The following is a 10,300-nucleotide window of genomic DNA, read 5'->3' on the forward strand; positions in this document are numbered from 1 at the left end:
TCTCGGTGGGACCTCCAAATCTGATACCGCCGTTTACCGGTGACGAGTTCTGCTTCTTCTAATGTTGAAGATTAAGCACTAGAGAAGCACGCCAAGGCAAGCATATTAAGCAGGTTTATTTAAAGGGAATAATACAGACTTCTCCCGGCAGGGAGAAGGGGGCCATGGCTGATGTTCTAAAGTCCCAAGAAGTGAGCACACCCTGCATCTTTTATAGGTTAAAGTCTCTTTTGTTCTCCAGTTCTTTCCCCCCTTATCTCTCCCTCCTTCCTGCCTATGTGACTAGGCCCGGTTTTGCATAAGTGAGAAGCCATGGGCAGGGGGAGGGCCAAGGTGATTCAGGCGGGTAAGGGCCAGGGGGCATTAATTAGCATCTCCTTGCTTGCAGTCCTTGATAAAGGCAGGTAAATTTGGTAATCAATGGGCTCCGGAGATCTTTGATATTCCATTCTTCCAGGGGCAGTCTCCAACTTCCAAAGGCAGATGGCTTCATGGCTTCATTTCCTCGAATTGACCCGATTTTCTATTTCTACACTAACTACCTGTCCTTAATTCTGGCTTCACTCTCAATCAAATTCTCACCCCATCTTCTGGTGGTGACTAATCTACTTTCTGTCTTTCATATAAGTCTGTTCTGGATAGTGCACAGAAGTAGAATCACATGATAGGTGGTCTTTTGTGATGAGTTTCTTTTATTTAGCATAGGTTTTTCAAAGTTAATCCCTACCAGAACATATATTAGTTCTTCATTCTTTTTTATGTACTAATAATATTTCTCTGATGGATATACTGCATTTTATTAATCTAACAAAATTTTGATGGCATATTTAAAAATGGCTGCCTGATTCAAATTCATGATGATATATTTAATGTTTCCTTCTAATGTTTTGTAACCAATATAGTTTAGATATTAGGCGTATGCCAAAAGCTTACCTGTGAGACAATGCAAGAAAGTTTAGAGGTGAAATGATTGGGCTATGAGACACTTAATCTAAATAGTGCATTTGTCCCCTGATAGGGATTAACTGGGTGGTACCTGTAGGCAGGTAAGGTATGACTAGAGGAGATAGGTAATCAGGAGTATGCTTTTGGGGTATATATTTTGTCCCTGGAGAATGGAGCTGTCTCTTTTTGCTTCCTTGAAGCCATGTCCTGTAGGGAACATTCCTCAAGCTTACCTGACAGCAGTCGCTGACACCATGGTCTAAGCAAGCCAAAGAGTCTGGACAGAGAAACTGAGGTAATGGTAAAGACTCGCCATGGAATGAAGGTCTTTGCAGTTGCTGAGGCTGAGTTTGAACTGAGGGGAGGCCTCATTCTGACATGCATCACAGAAAGCTGTGATGTGAGCTCGCCCGTGCTGCCTTGCCTCATGCTGTGTGCAGGAGCTTGCCATCCCCCAGCCCTTTGTCTCAGACCTGTTGCTGGGCAGAATTGCTTAGGCATGCTTGGTTTCTTTACACTACCTGGACCCTCGACGTATAGTTCACCTATAGGCTGACTCTGTTATACTTTAACAAGTGTGTTAACCTGATTGGATAATGTGTCTATATATGTTCTGTGCAACCCCAAATAAAATTAGATCCATGCCTTCAGAGCTCGATCTCTGATGCCTGAGTAAGCGTGCTGGGTAAGGGTAGGCATCGTGGTCCTCACCCTCAGCAAACCTGTCTCTGAACATCTACAATGTCCTGAGCCATCTTCCTCTACCACACTCTTCTACCATATATTCTAACACGCCTAGAGCACAGCAATGGAGTGGGCCATCTATGGACTGAAACCATGAGACCAAAATTAACTTTCCCTCTTCTAAAGTTGTTCTTATTGAGTCATTTGTTCACAGCAATGAAACACCTGGCTACACTAGTAGCTTTGAAGGTTATATTTAAGTCTTTAATTCATTATGAGTTATTTTTTGTACGGTGTGACATAGGGGTCCAAATTTATAATTTTGAATTTGGTATTCCAGTTGACCTATTTATTAAAAATGACCATTCTTTTTCCACTGAAGTGCCTTTTCAAGGTTGTCTAAAATCAATTGAGTATAGCTGGGTTGTTTCTGATACTTTAATTCTATTCCATTGATCTATACATCTGTGCTTATGTTAATACTTCAATGCTTTTATTATTATTGTATTAAGTTTGAAATATGGAAATGTGAGTTTTCCAACTTTGATCTGTTTCAAGATCATTTAAGCTATTTTGCTTCTCTTGTATTTCCATATGAATTTTATAACCAACTTCTCCCATTATGTATAAAAAGGACAAAATGCAATTTTGATAGGAGTTTCATTGAATGTATAGATCTCTATGGAGAGCACTGATTTTTTGGCAATATTAAACTTTCCAATCCATAAACATGGGTATCTTTCTATTTATTTAGTTCTTCCATATTTTAAATAATATCTTGTAGTTTCTATTGCAAAAATCTTTCAATTCCTTAGTTGAATTTATTTAATGCTTTTTATACTATTATAAATAGAATAGTTTTCTTAATTTTGATTTTGGGCTATTTACTTCTATTAAATAGAAATATAACTCCTTTTCTATAATGACCTGTATCCTCCAATTTTTTCTTTTTTTTTTTTTTCATTTTTACAGACTACATTTTGATTCACTGTACAAAAATGGGGTACAACGTTTTGTTTCTACAGTTGTACACAATGTAGATTCACACCTTTCATGTAATCATACATGTACATAGAGTAATGTTGTCTGTCTCATTCCACCATCTCTCATACCCCTGCCCCCTCCCACCTCTCATTTCCCTCTGCGTAATCTAAATTTCCTCCATTCTTCTCTTACCTCCCACCCACCACCCCCATTATGTATCATCATCCACTTACCAGGGAAAACACTTGGCCTTTGGTTTTTTGGAATTGGCTTATTTCACGTAGCATGATATTCTCCAATTCCATCCATTTATCTGCAAATGCCATAATTTTATTGTTCTTTATGTAAAGCAGTATGGAGATCCTCAGAAAACTTGGAATGGGCCCACCTTTTGACCCAGTCAGCCCACTCCTCCATTTATACCCAAAGGACTTAAAATTAGCATATTACAGAAACGAAGCCACATCAATGTTTACAGAAGCTCAATTCACAATAGCTAGATTGTGGAACCAACCTAGATGCCCTTCAACAGATGAATGGATAAGGAAATTGTGAGATACACACACACACACACACACACACACACACACACACACACACACACTGGAATATTATTCAGCCATAAATAAGAATAAAGTTATGTATCCTCCAATTTTGATGAACTTTCCCACTAGTAATACATTTTTTGGGTGAATTCTTTAGAATTTTGTTTATATAAAATAATGTCCTCCAAAAATACTGTTTTTCCTTTCCAATATGCATAGCTTTATCTTGTTTTACCTTGTGCATTTGTTCTAGTTATACTTCCAATACAAAGTTAAATAGAATAGCTGTGGAGTTTTTCATAAATGTCCAACACATTGAGGAAGTTCTCTTCTATAGTTTTATTTATTTTTCATCCAAAATGCATGTTGGATTTTGTCAGGAAGTTTTTCTGAGTCCATTGTGAAGAGTCTGCATTCCCCCTCTTTTTAATTAATAGAGTTCCATACACTGATTGATTTTCATCTGTTGAACAACTCTCATTCCTTGTATAAAATTCACTTCATCATGGTGGATAACCATGTGAACAGTATTCTACTTTCACTCTCCTTGTTGTTGGAAGTGTTTGATACTCTTCTATATTTTGGAAGTATTTGAGAAAGACTGGTGTTAACTTACCTTTAAATTTTACTATTTTAAATTCACCAGTGAAGCCCTCTAGACCTGTACTTCTCATTCTTCATGGCTTTTTTTGTAGTTGTTTGCTTTTTTTTTAATTAAAATTATTGACTCAATTTCTTTATTTGTTATAGGTTTACTCAGATTTTCTAGTGTTTTTTTTTCTTTTTTGTGAGCTTCAGTAACTTGCATGTTTCAGGAATTCATTCACTTCTTGTAAACTACATCATTTGTTAGGATTCGGTTGTTAATTACATTCTTTTATTACCCTTTCAATTTCATTATGGTTGATAATATTATCCTCACTTTCATTTTGTGTTTTAGTAATTTTATTCTTTATACTTTCCTTAGTCAAAGGATTGCGAATTTGTAAAATCTTTTCAACGAGCAATTTTTGCTCTTGTTCATTTTCCCATTTTCTTTGTTTTCTAGTCTCTATTCCATTTATTTTTCTAGTTTTCTTTGTTATTTCTATATTTCTTCTTGCTTTGGGTTATATCTGCTCTTCTTTGCCTGGTGTCTAAAAGTGAAAAATTAAATTATAGCTATAAAATCTCTTTTTTTTCTAACATAGGTAATTAAATCTATAAATTTCCCTTTGAGCATAACTTTTGCTGCACTCCATCAAATTTTGGTATGTTCTCTTATCATTCATCTCAAGTTATTTTTAAAAATTTCTTGTGGTATATTCTTTGTCATTGGTTTAAGTGTATATTATTTGATTTGCACACAGTTGTGAATTTTGCACACTTCCTTCTGGTATGTTCTTCATGAATTGATATATTTATCATTATGTAATATACTTTTTGGTCTCTAGTAACATTTATTTTTTATTTCTAAAGCCTGTATTGTTTTATAATGGTGCAGAGACAACTGTTTACATAGAACAGATTTTTCTGTTCTTTTTACTTTCATTCTACTACTATATCTAAACCTATAGTAAGTCACTTGTAGTTCACATATGAGATGATTAACTTACATTTGTTTGTTTCATTTTGAACAATCTCTGTCTTTCCATTTGAGATGTTAATTCGTTTATATTTTGAAGTAATTACTGATAAGGAAGAATTTACTTTTGCCACTTTACTATTTGTTCTCTGTCAAATCTATTATTGCTCTTCATTCTTCCTCTGGTGTCTTATTGTGGTAAATAGATATTTATTGTATATCAATTTAAAACTCTCCATTTATTCTTTAATACTTGGATAGTTTGAGTTATTTTCTTGGAAATTATAGTCACTAACTTACCTTTAAAAAGCCTAATTGGGATTAGTTTCAACTTAATTTCAATAGTGTCAATAAATTTGTTTGTAGGTAGCGCGTGTACACGTTACTGATTAGTATCCTTTCACTTTAGCCTATAGAAATCCCTTTTGCATTTCCTGCAAGGTATGTCTAATATTCCTACAGTTTCTTTTGATTCTCTTATAGTTTTTATCTGAAAATATCTAAATTCCTTGTGAAGGATCTAGGACTATCTTAATTTCTCTTGAATGTTTGAAGGGTAGTTTTGCTGGATATAGAATTCTCCATCGACAGTTTTAAATATGCCAACCCACTGCCTTCCGGCCTTTGTTGTTTCTAATGAGAAAGCAACTGTTGTTCATTATCATGGATTCCCTGTATTTCTCCCTGGCCACTTTTCAGGATGGTTTCTGTCTTTTTCATCAATTTTATTATAATGTGTATAGATGTCTTTGAGTTTATCCTGCTTGAAATTCATTGAGTTTCTTGATTATGTATATTTATGATGTTCATAAGATTTGGCCATTTGTTTCAATTATTTCTGACATGTTCTCTTTTTTCCTATCTTTGGAACTCCCATTATATATATGATAGCATGCTTGGTGGTGTTCCCCAGATCTCTCAGGTTCTGTTCAATTTTATTAATTCTTTTCACTTTCCGTTTCCCACAATAGATAATATCAATTGACCTATCTTCAAGTACATGTATACTTTGTTTCCACATGAAATATTTGTGGTTGAGACTTTCTAATAAATATTTTTCTTTTCTTATGTTAGTTTCCACTCCAGAATTAAAATTTGGTTTCTTTTCATAATTTCTAGCTCTTTATTAATATTCTGCTTCATTGTGAGACATCATTATTGTGCTTTAATTCTTTAAATACTATCTCTTTTAGCTCTTTGAAGAAATTTAAAATAGCAAGTTTAAAGTTTACATTATTACCTCACATACATGTATGACTGCATGACCTATGTGCTCCTGCAATATGTATAATCAGAAAAATGAGAGATTGCACTCTTTATGTATGATCTATCGAAATGTATAAATGCAGTCTATGGTCATGTACAACTAATCAGAACAAATAAAATAAAATAGCCTAAAAAATAAACTTTACAAATCTGCCTTAGTCTTTACTTCTTGCTTGTGCAGAACCTCAGGATAAACCAGAGATGTTTAGTGCAATCTCATGACTTTCTTGGGCATGTAAACAGTTCAGTGCATTTGCCTTCTAAATTCCCAGCGCATGGCAAAGGTTTTCAGAGTCCTTATTTTCAAACCATCTACTTCCTCAAACTTTCATGTAAGGATTTTGGTTAGCCTAGTGTTTTCCCCAGCTGCTATCCTTTGCTTCAGGCATCAGTACTAAAATACTTGCCTGTAAATGTTTGCAAAAAATACTGCCTGGATAGTGGGTTTAATGCTGGGTGAATTCTGAGCTCTACAAGATAAAGCCAGCCTTTTTAGTGGGTCTTCCAAGTGCCACCATAGAGATCAAAACAAATCATTTCAATTCTTTGTAAATAAGATCTTTTCTCCTCCCAGTAGTAACACAACTAAGAATAAGGGCTGTTATTTTCAAGACTGCCACTGTGCCGCAGGTGGGGGATGAAATAACACAAAACTTGCTGTTGTTACTGAGATTCAGTTGTTTTTCCTGAATGAATCCCTGGGTTGCTGCAAGCTTTTGGTTAGTTTCCATAGTCGTTGAAAAGTTCTTTTTGACACCATTTGCCAATGTGTAAATTAATTTTATGAAGGGATAGACTTCTGGAGTCTCTTACTTAATTCAGTCATTTTATTTTATGGTACTCTTGATTTTTTTTTTTTTACTAGAAATCTTTTAGTTTTCTCTTCTGCCCTATTTCAGATTCATAACAGTGGTAAGCCAGGATCTCCTCAGTAAAGTTACATGTAAATAAATGCTAAATATTAAAAAGCATTTGGTTTGCTTCCTTTACCCCAGGTGTCAGTCAGTCTTTCATTGATGTAATTGAAATACCTGACAAGGCAATTTACAGGAAGGAAAGCTTATTTTGGCTCATGATTCCAGAGGTTCAGTCCATGGTGAGCCCACTCCTTTGCTCTGGGACTGAGGTGAGGTAGAATGTCATGGCAGAAGGGTGTGGTATTCCATTCATGGTGGCCAGGAACAAAGAGAGAAAGGGAAATGGGCCACAGAGAAGGTGAATCCTTCCAGGGCATGCCCCCAGTGACCAACTTCCTCCAGCCATGCCCCACCAGTCTGTACTTACCACTTAGTCCATTCAAACTAGGATGAGTGATTAGGTGATAGGTCTCACAATCCAACTGTTGCGCCTCAAAACATTCCTACATTAACACAGGAAGTCTGGAGGAGCCACTTCATATCCAAACTGTACACTCTCTGACAAATCTTTGAGAATAAAAGAATTGAGAACATAGATACATCGTGGTTTAAAGATAAATTAAATGTAAATTTTCCTTAACCACAAAGGAAGTGTTAGGTTTTATCTACTTTGCTGTTTCTCACATTTTTCTGTGCACATTAATCAGTTGAGGATCTTGTTGAAATGATGAGTCTTTAATTTTGGTGTGAGTCTGAGATTCTGAAAAATTTATAAATTTCTAGGTGATATTAACATTGCTAGTTTGGGGATCTATTCCCTTCCTCTGCTTCTGGGCTAGGATGTTTTTAATCTTTAAAAATCATTGTCTAACAAGTTTATCCCCAACCAAGAAACATTCCAAATAATATGTTGCTGTAAAGAAAGACAATTTTAGAACTAATTTGGTATTTATTTTTATCCCAAAATTAGAAATAAATTCTATGAGATATACAGATTTTCACTAGCATCCACTCAGTCTGTATGTCAGATTGCCACATTTCATACTTCACTTAAGGTGATTTAAGGAAGAGTGTAAAGGCCCTATGTGAAGTGGTTGACCGTCTCAGTTTCCAGGGCCCAATAAAACTTGCAGATAGCATTATATAGTTTTAATGAAGTCATTATCAAAAGATAGAAATGTTAAGCAAAATAAGCCAAACCCAAAAAATCAAAAGCTGAATGTTTTCTCTGACATGCAGACGCTAATTCACAATGGGAGAGGGAGGTGGCTAGGGAAGAATAGAGTTACTTTATATTAGGTAGAGGGGAGTGAATGGAGGGAAGGGAGTAGGGAGGTAGGAAGGATAGTAGAGTGAATCAGACATTATTACCTCATGTACATGTATGACTGCATGACTGATGTGATCCTACAATATGTACAATCAGAAAAATGAGAAATTATACTCCATTTATGTATGAGTTATCAAAATGTATAAATGCATTCTGCTGTCATGTACAACTAATTAGAACAAATAAGAAAATTAAAAAAAAAATAAAAAAAAGTAAATAGCCTAATGAGAAAAAAAATTCCTTTAAAAAAAAAAATAGAAATGTGACCTAAAAGATTCCTAAGGAGAAAATATAAATTTAAAATTAATATTATAAGAATGAGCAAATAGAAAATGGCAGACCCCTGGAATTTCTGCTCCTAGTCTATACATTCATTAGTCACAGTATAAGGCTAAAAGGATCATAAACTTGCTGGACATGACAATGTTTCTCCTGAACTTTCACATTCATGGATAACATTTGTAACACGGATTTGCATTCATCATTCTTAAAATGATCAGCACCTGAAACAACTATTTTAACCTTAGATATTAACTATTACATGAATCCATTATGAATAACAAGGTACATTTTAAAACTAAGCATCCCAAACAAGAAGAAAATGTCAAAACCAGTTTTGGTGGTTTTTTTTTTTTTTTTTTTTTTTTGAGAATAATGCTCAGTATACTATGTTATAAAATGTTACCTAATTTAAAACAGTGTTAATTTAGAAGATTTTTTTGGAGAATATTGGTCTTAAAAGACAATAATCAGATATCATTGGAGAAATACTTATTAATCTTTCAACAGTAAAACTTGCTGAGGTAATAGAGGAAAAACAATAATACCACCATAAACCTAAATTTATTCTTATCAGAAAATAGGCATTAGCAAAGGATACATGGAAAATATTGCTAAAGATTTGAAAGATTAACTAATAGGTGAATTTACTTAGTGTGAATATAGTTGGATTAAAGCACATTTTTATAAAAATTTTTACCTTGAGAAATCTGATTAATGATGAAATACTCAAGTTGATTCTCTATGAACCACTCAAAAGAAGAGGCACTGGGTAAAATTTTGACAGTAGGAATTCTTCTAATTAAAACAAATCAAAGTTTCAAAAAATTATGTAAAAATAACCACAACGATTTAGTAGCCTTGGTTCCATTTTTTCAAAGAATGAGTATGTTTGAAAGACTAGTATCAAATATGAGCTGTACATAGTGCATTATTTTTAGGAAAGCTAATATAGCAAGAAAAAATAAGCCAACAGTGCCAAAATGCTTTACTCTATGATAGAATTAAGTTTAAAAAATTAAAATATTAATAATGTAATAATGACATTTAAAATATATTATAATGAAAAGAAATGAGATTTTGAAGATAATATGTATTATTTAGAAGTATGTCTCCAATTATCAGTTAAAGACTTAAGAGTTGGACTTAAATATGACCAACACACTTTTTATTTTAGAAGAAAAAAATTCTAAATATGAGGAAATTTTATCACATGGTTTCAGGCAAATATTGAAGTAAACAATCTGACCCTTCAAAGTAGAATAGCATTTCAAGAGTAACTGGAAAAGTTACTGAGTTTTTGAAAAAAACTTGAGCTATTGAATGAGAATTCTTGATGACTTCTCAGCAATATTTCATTATGTGATTTTGGTGGTTGAACAAAATGCATTCCACCTAAAAATAATTCATGTTTTCAAAAATAGGAACCAAGTTTTCTAACATATTTATAAATCTTCTTTGTGAATAATGTTTCTATGGTTATTCAATCTATTTGTTAAAAATATTAAAAGGCAGAATATTCTGATTAGTTTAAAAGAAGTAATTGGCATTCAGAAAAATGGAATTTTGCCAGATAATTTCAATGAAACCTTTCAGGGAATTTTTGAATGTGATGGAAATATTAGCATCAGAATCTAATAAATATAGTTTGTAGTATATTTGTTTGGACATAATATCATCATGAGACGTCTTTTTCATTTATGACAGTTGTTAAAAACCAATTATTTAAATAAAATGAACTTGGAATCAAACCTTTAATTTTGGAATATAAAGTGTTCTTACTATATTTTCAAAATTAGAAAAGCATTTTCTATCCTTATCTCTGAGGGAAAATGCCCTTTGCACC

The sequence above is a fragment of the Sciurus carolinensis genome, chromosome 8 (assembly GCF_902686445.1).
Source record: "Sciurus carolinensis chromosome 8, mSciCar1.2, whole genome shotgun sequence".
NCBI lineage: Eukaryota > Metazoa > Chordata > Mammalia > Rodentia > Sciuridae > Sciurus > Sciurus carolinensis.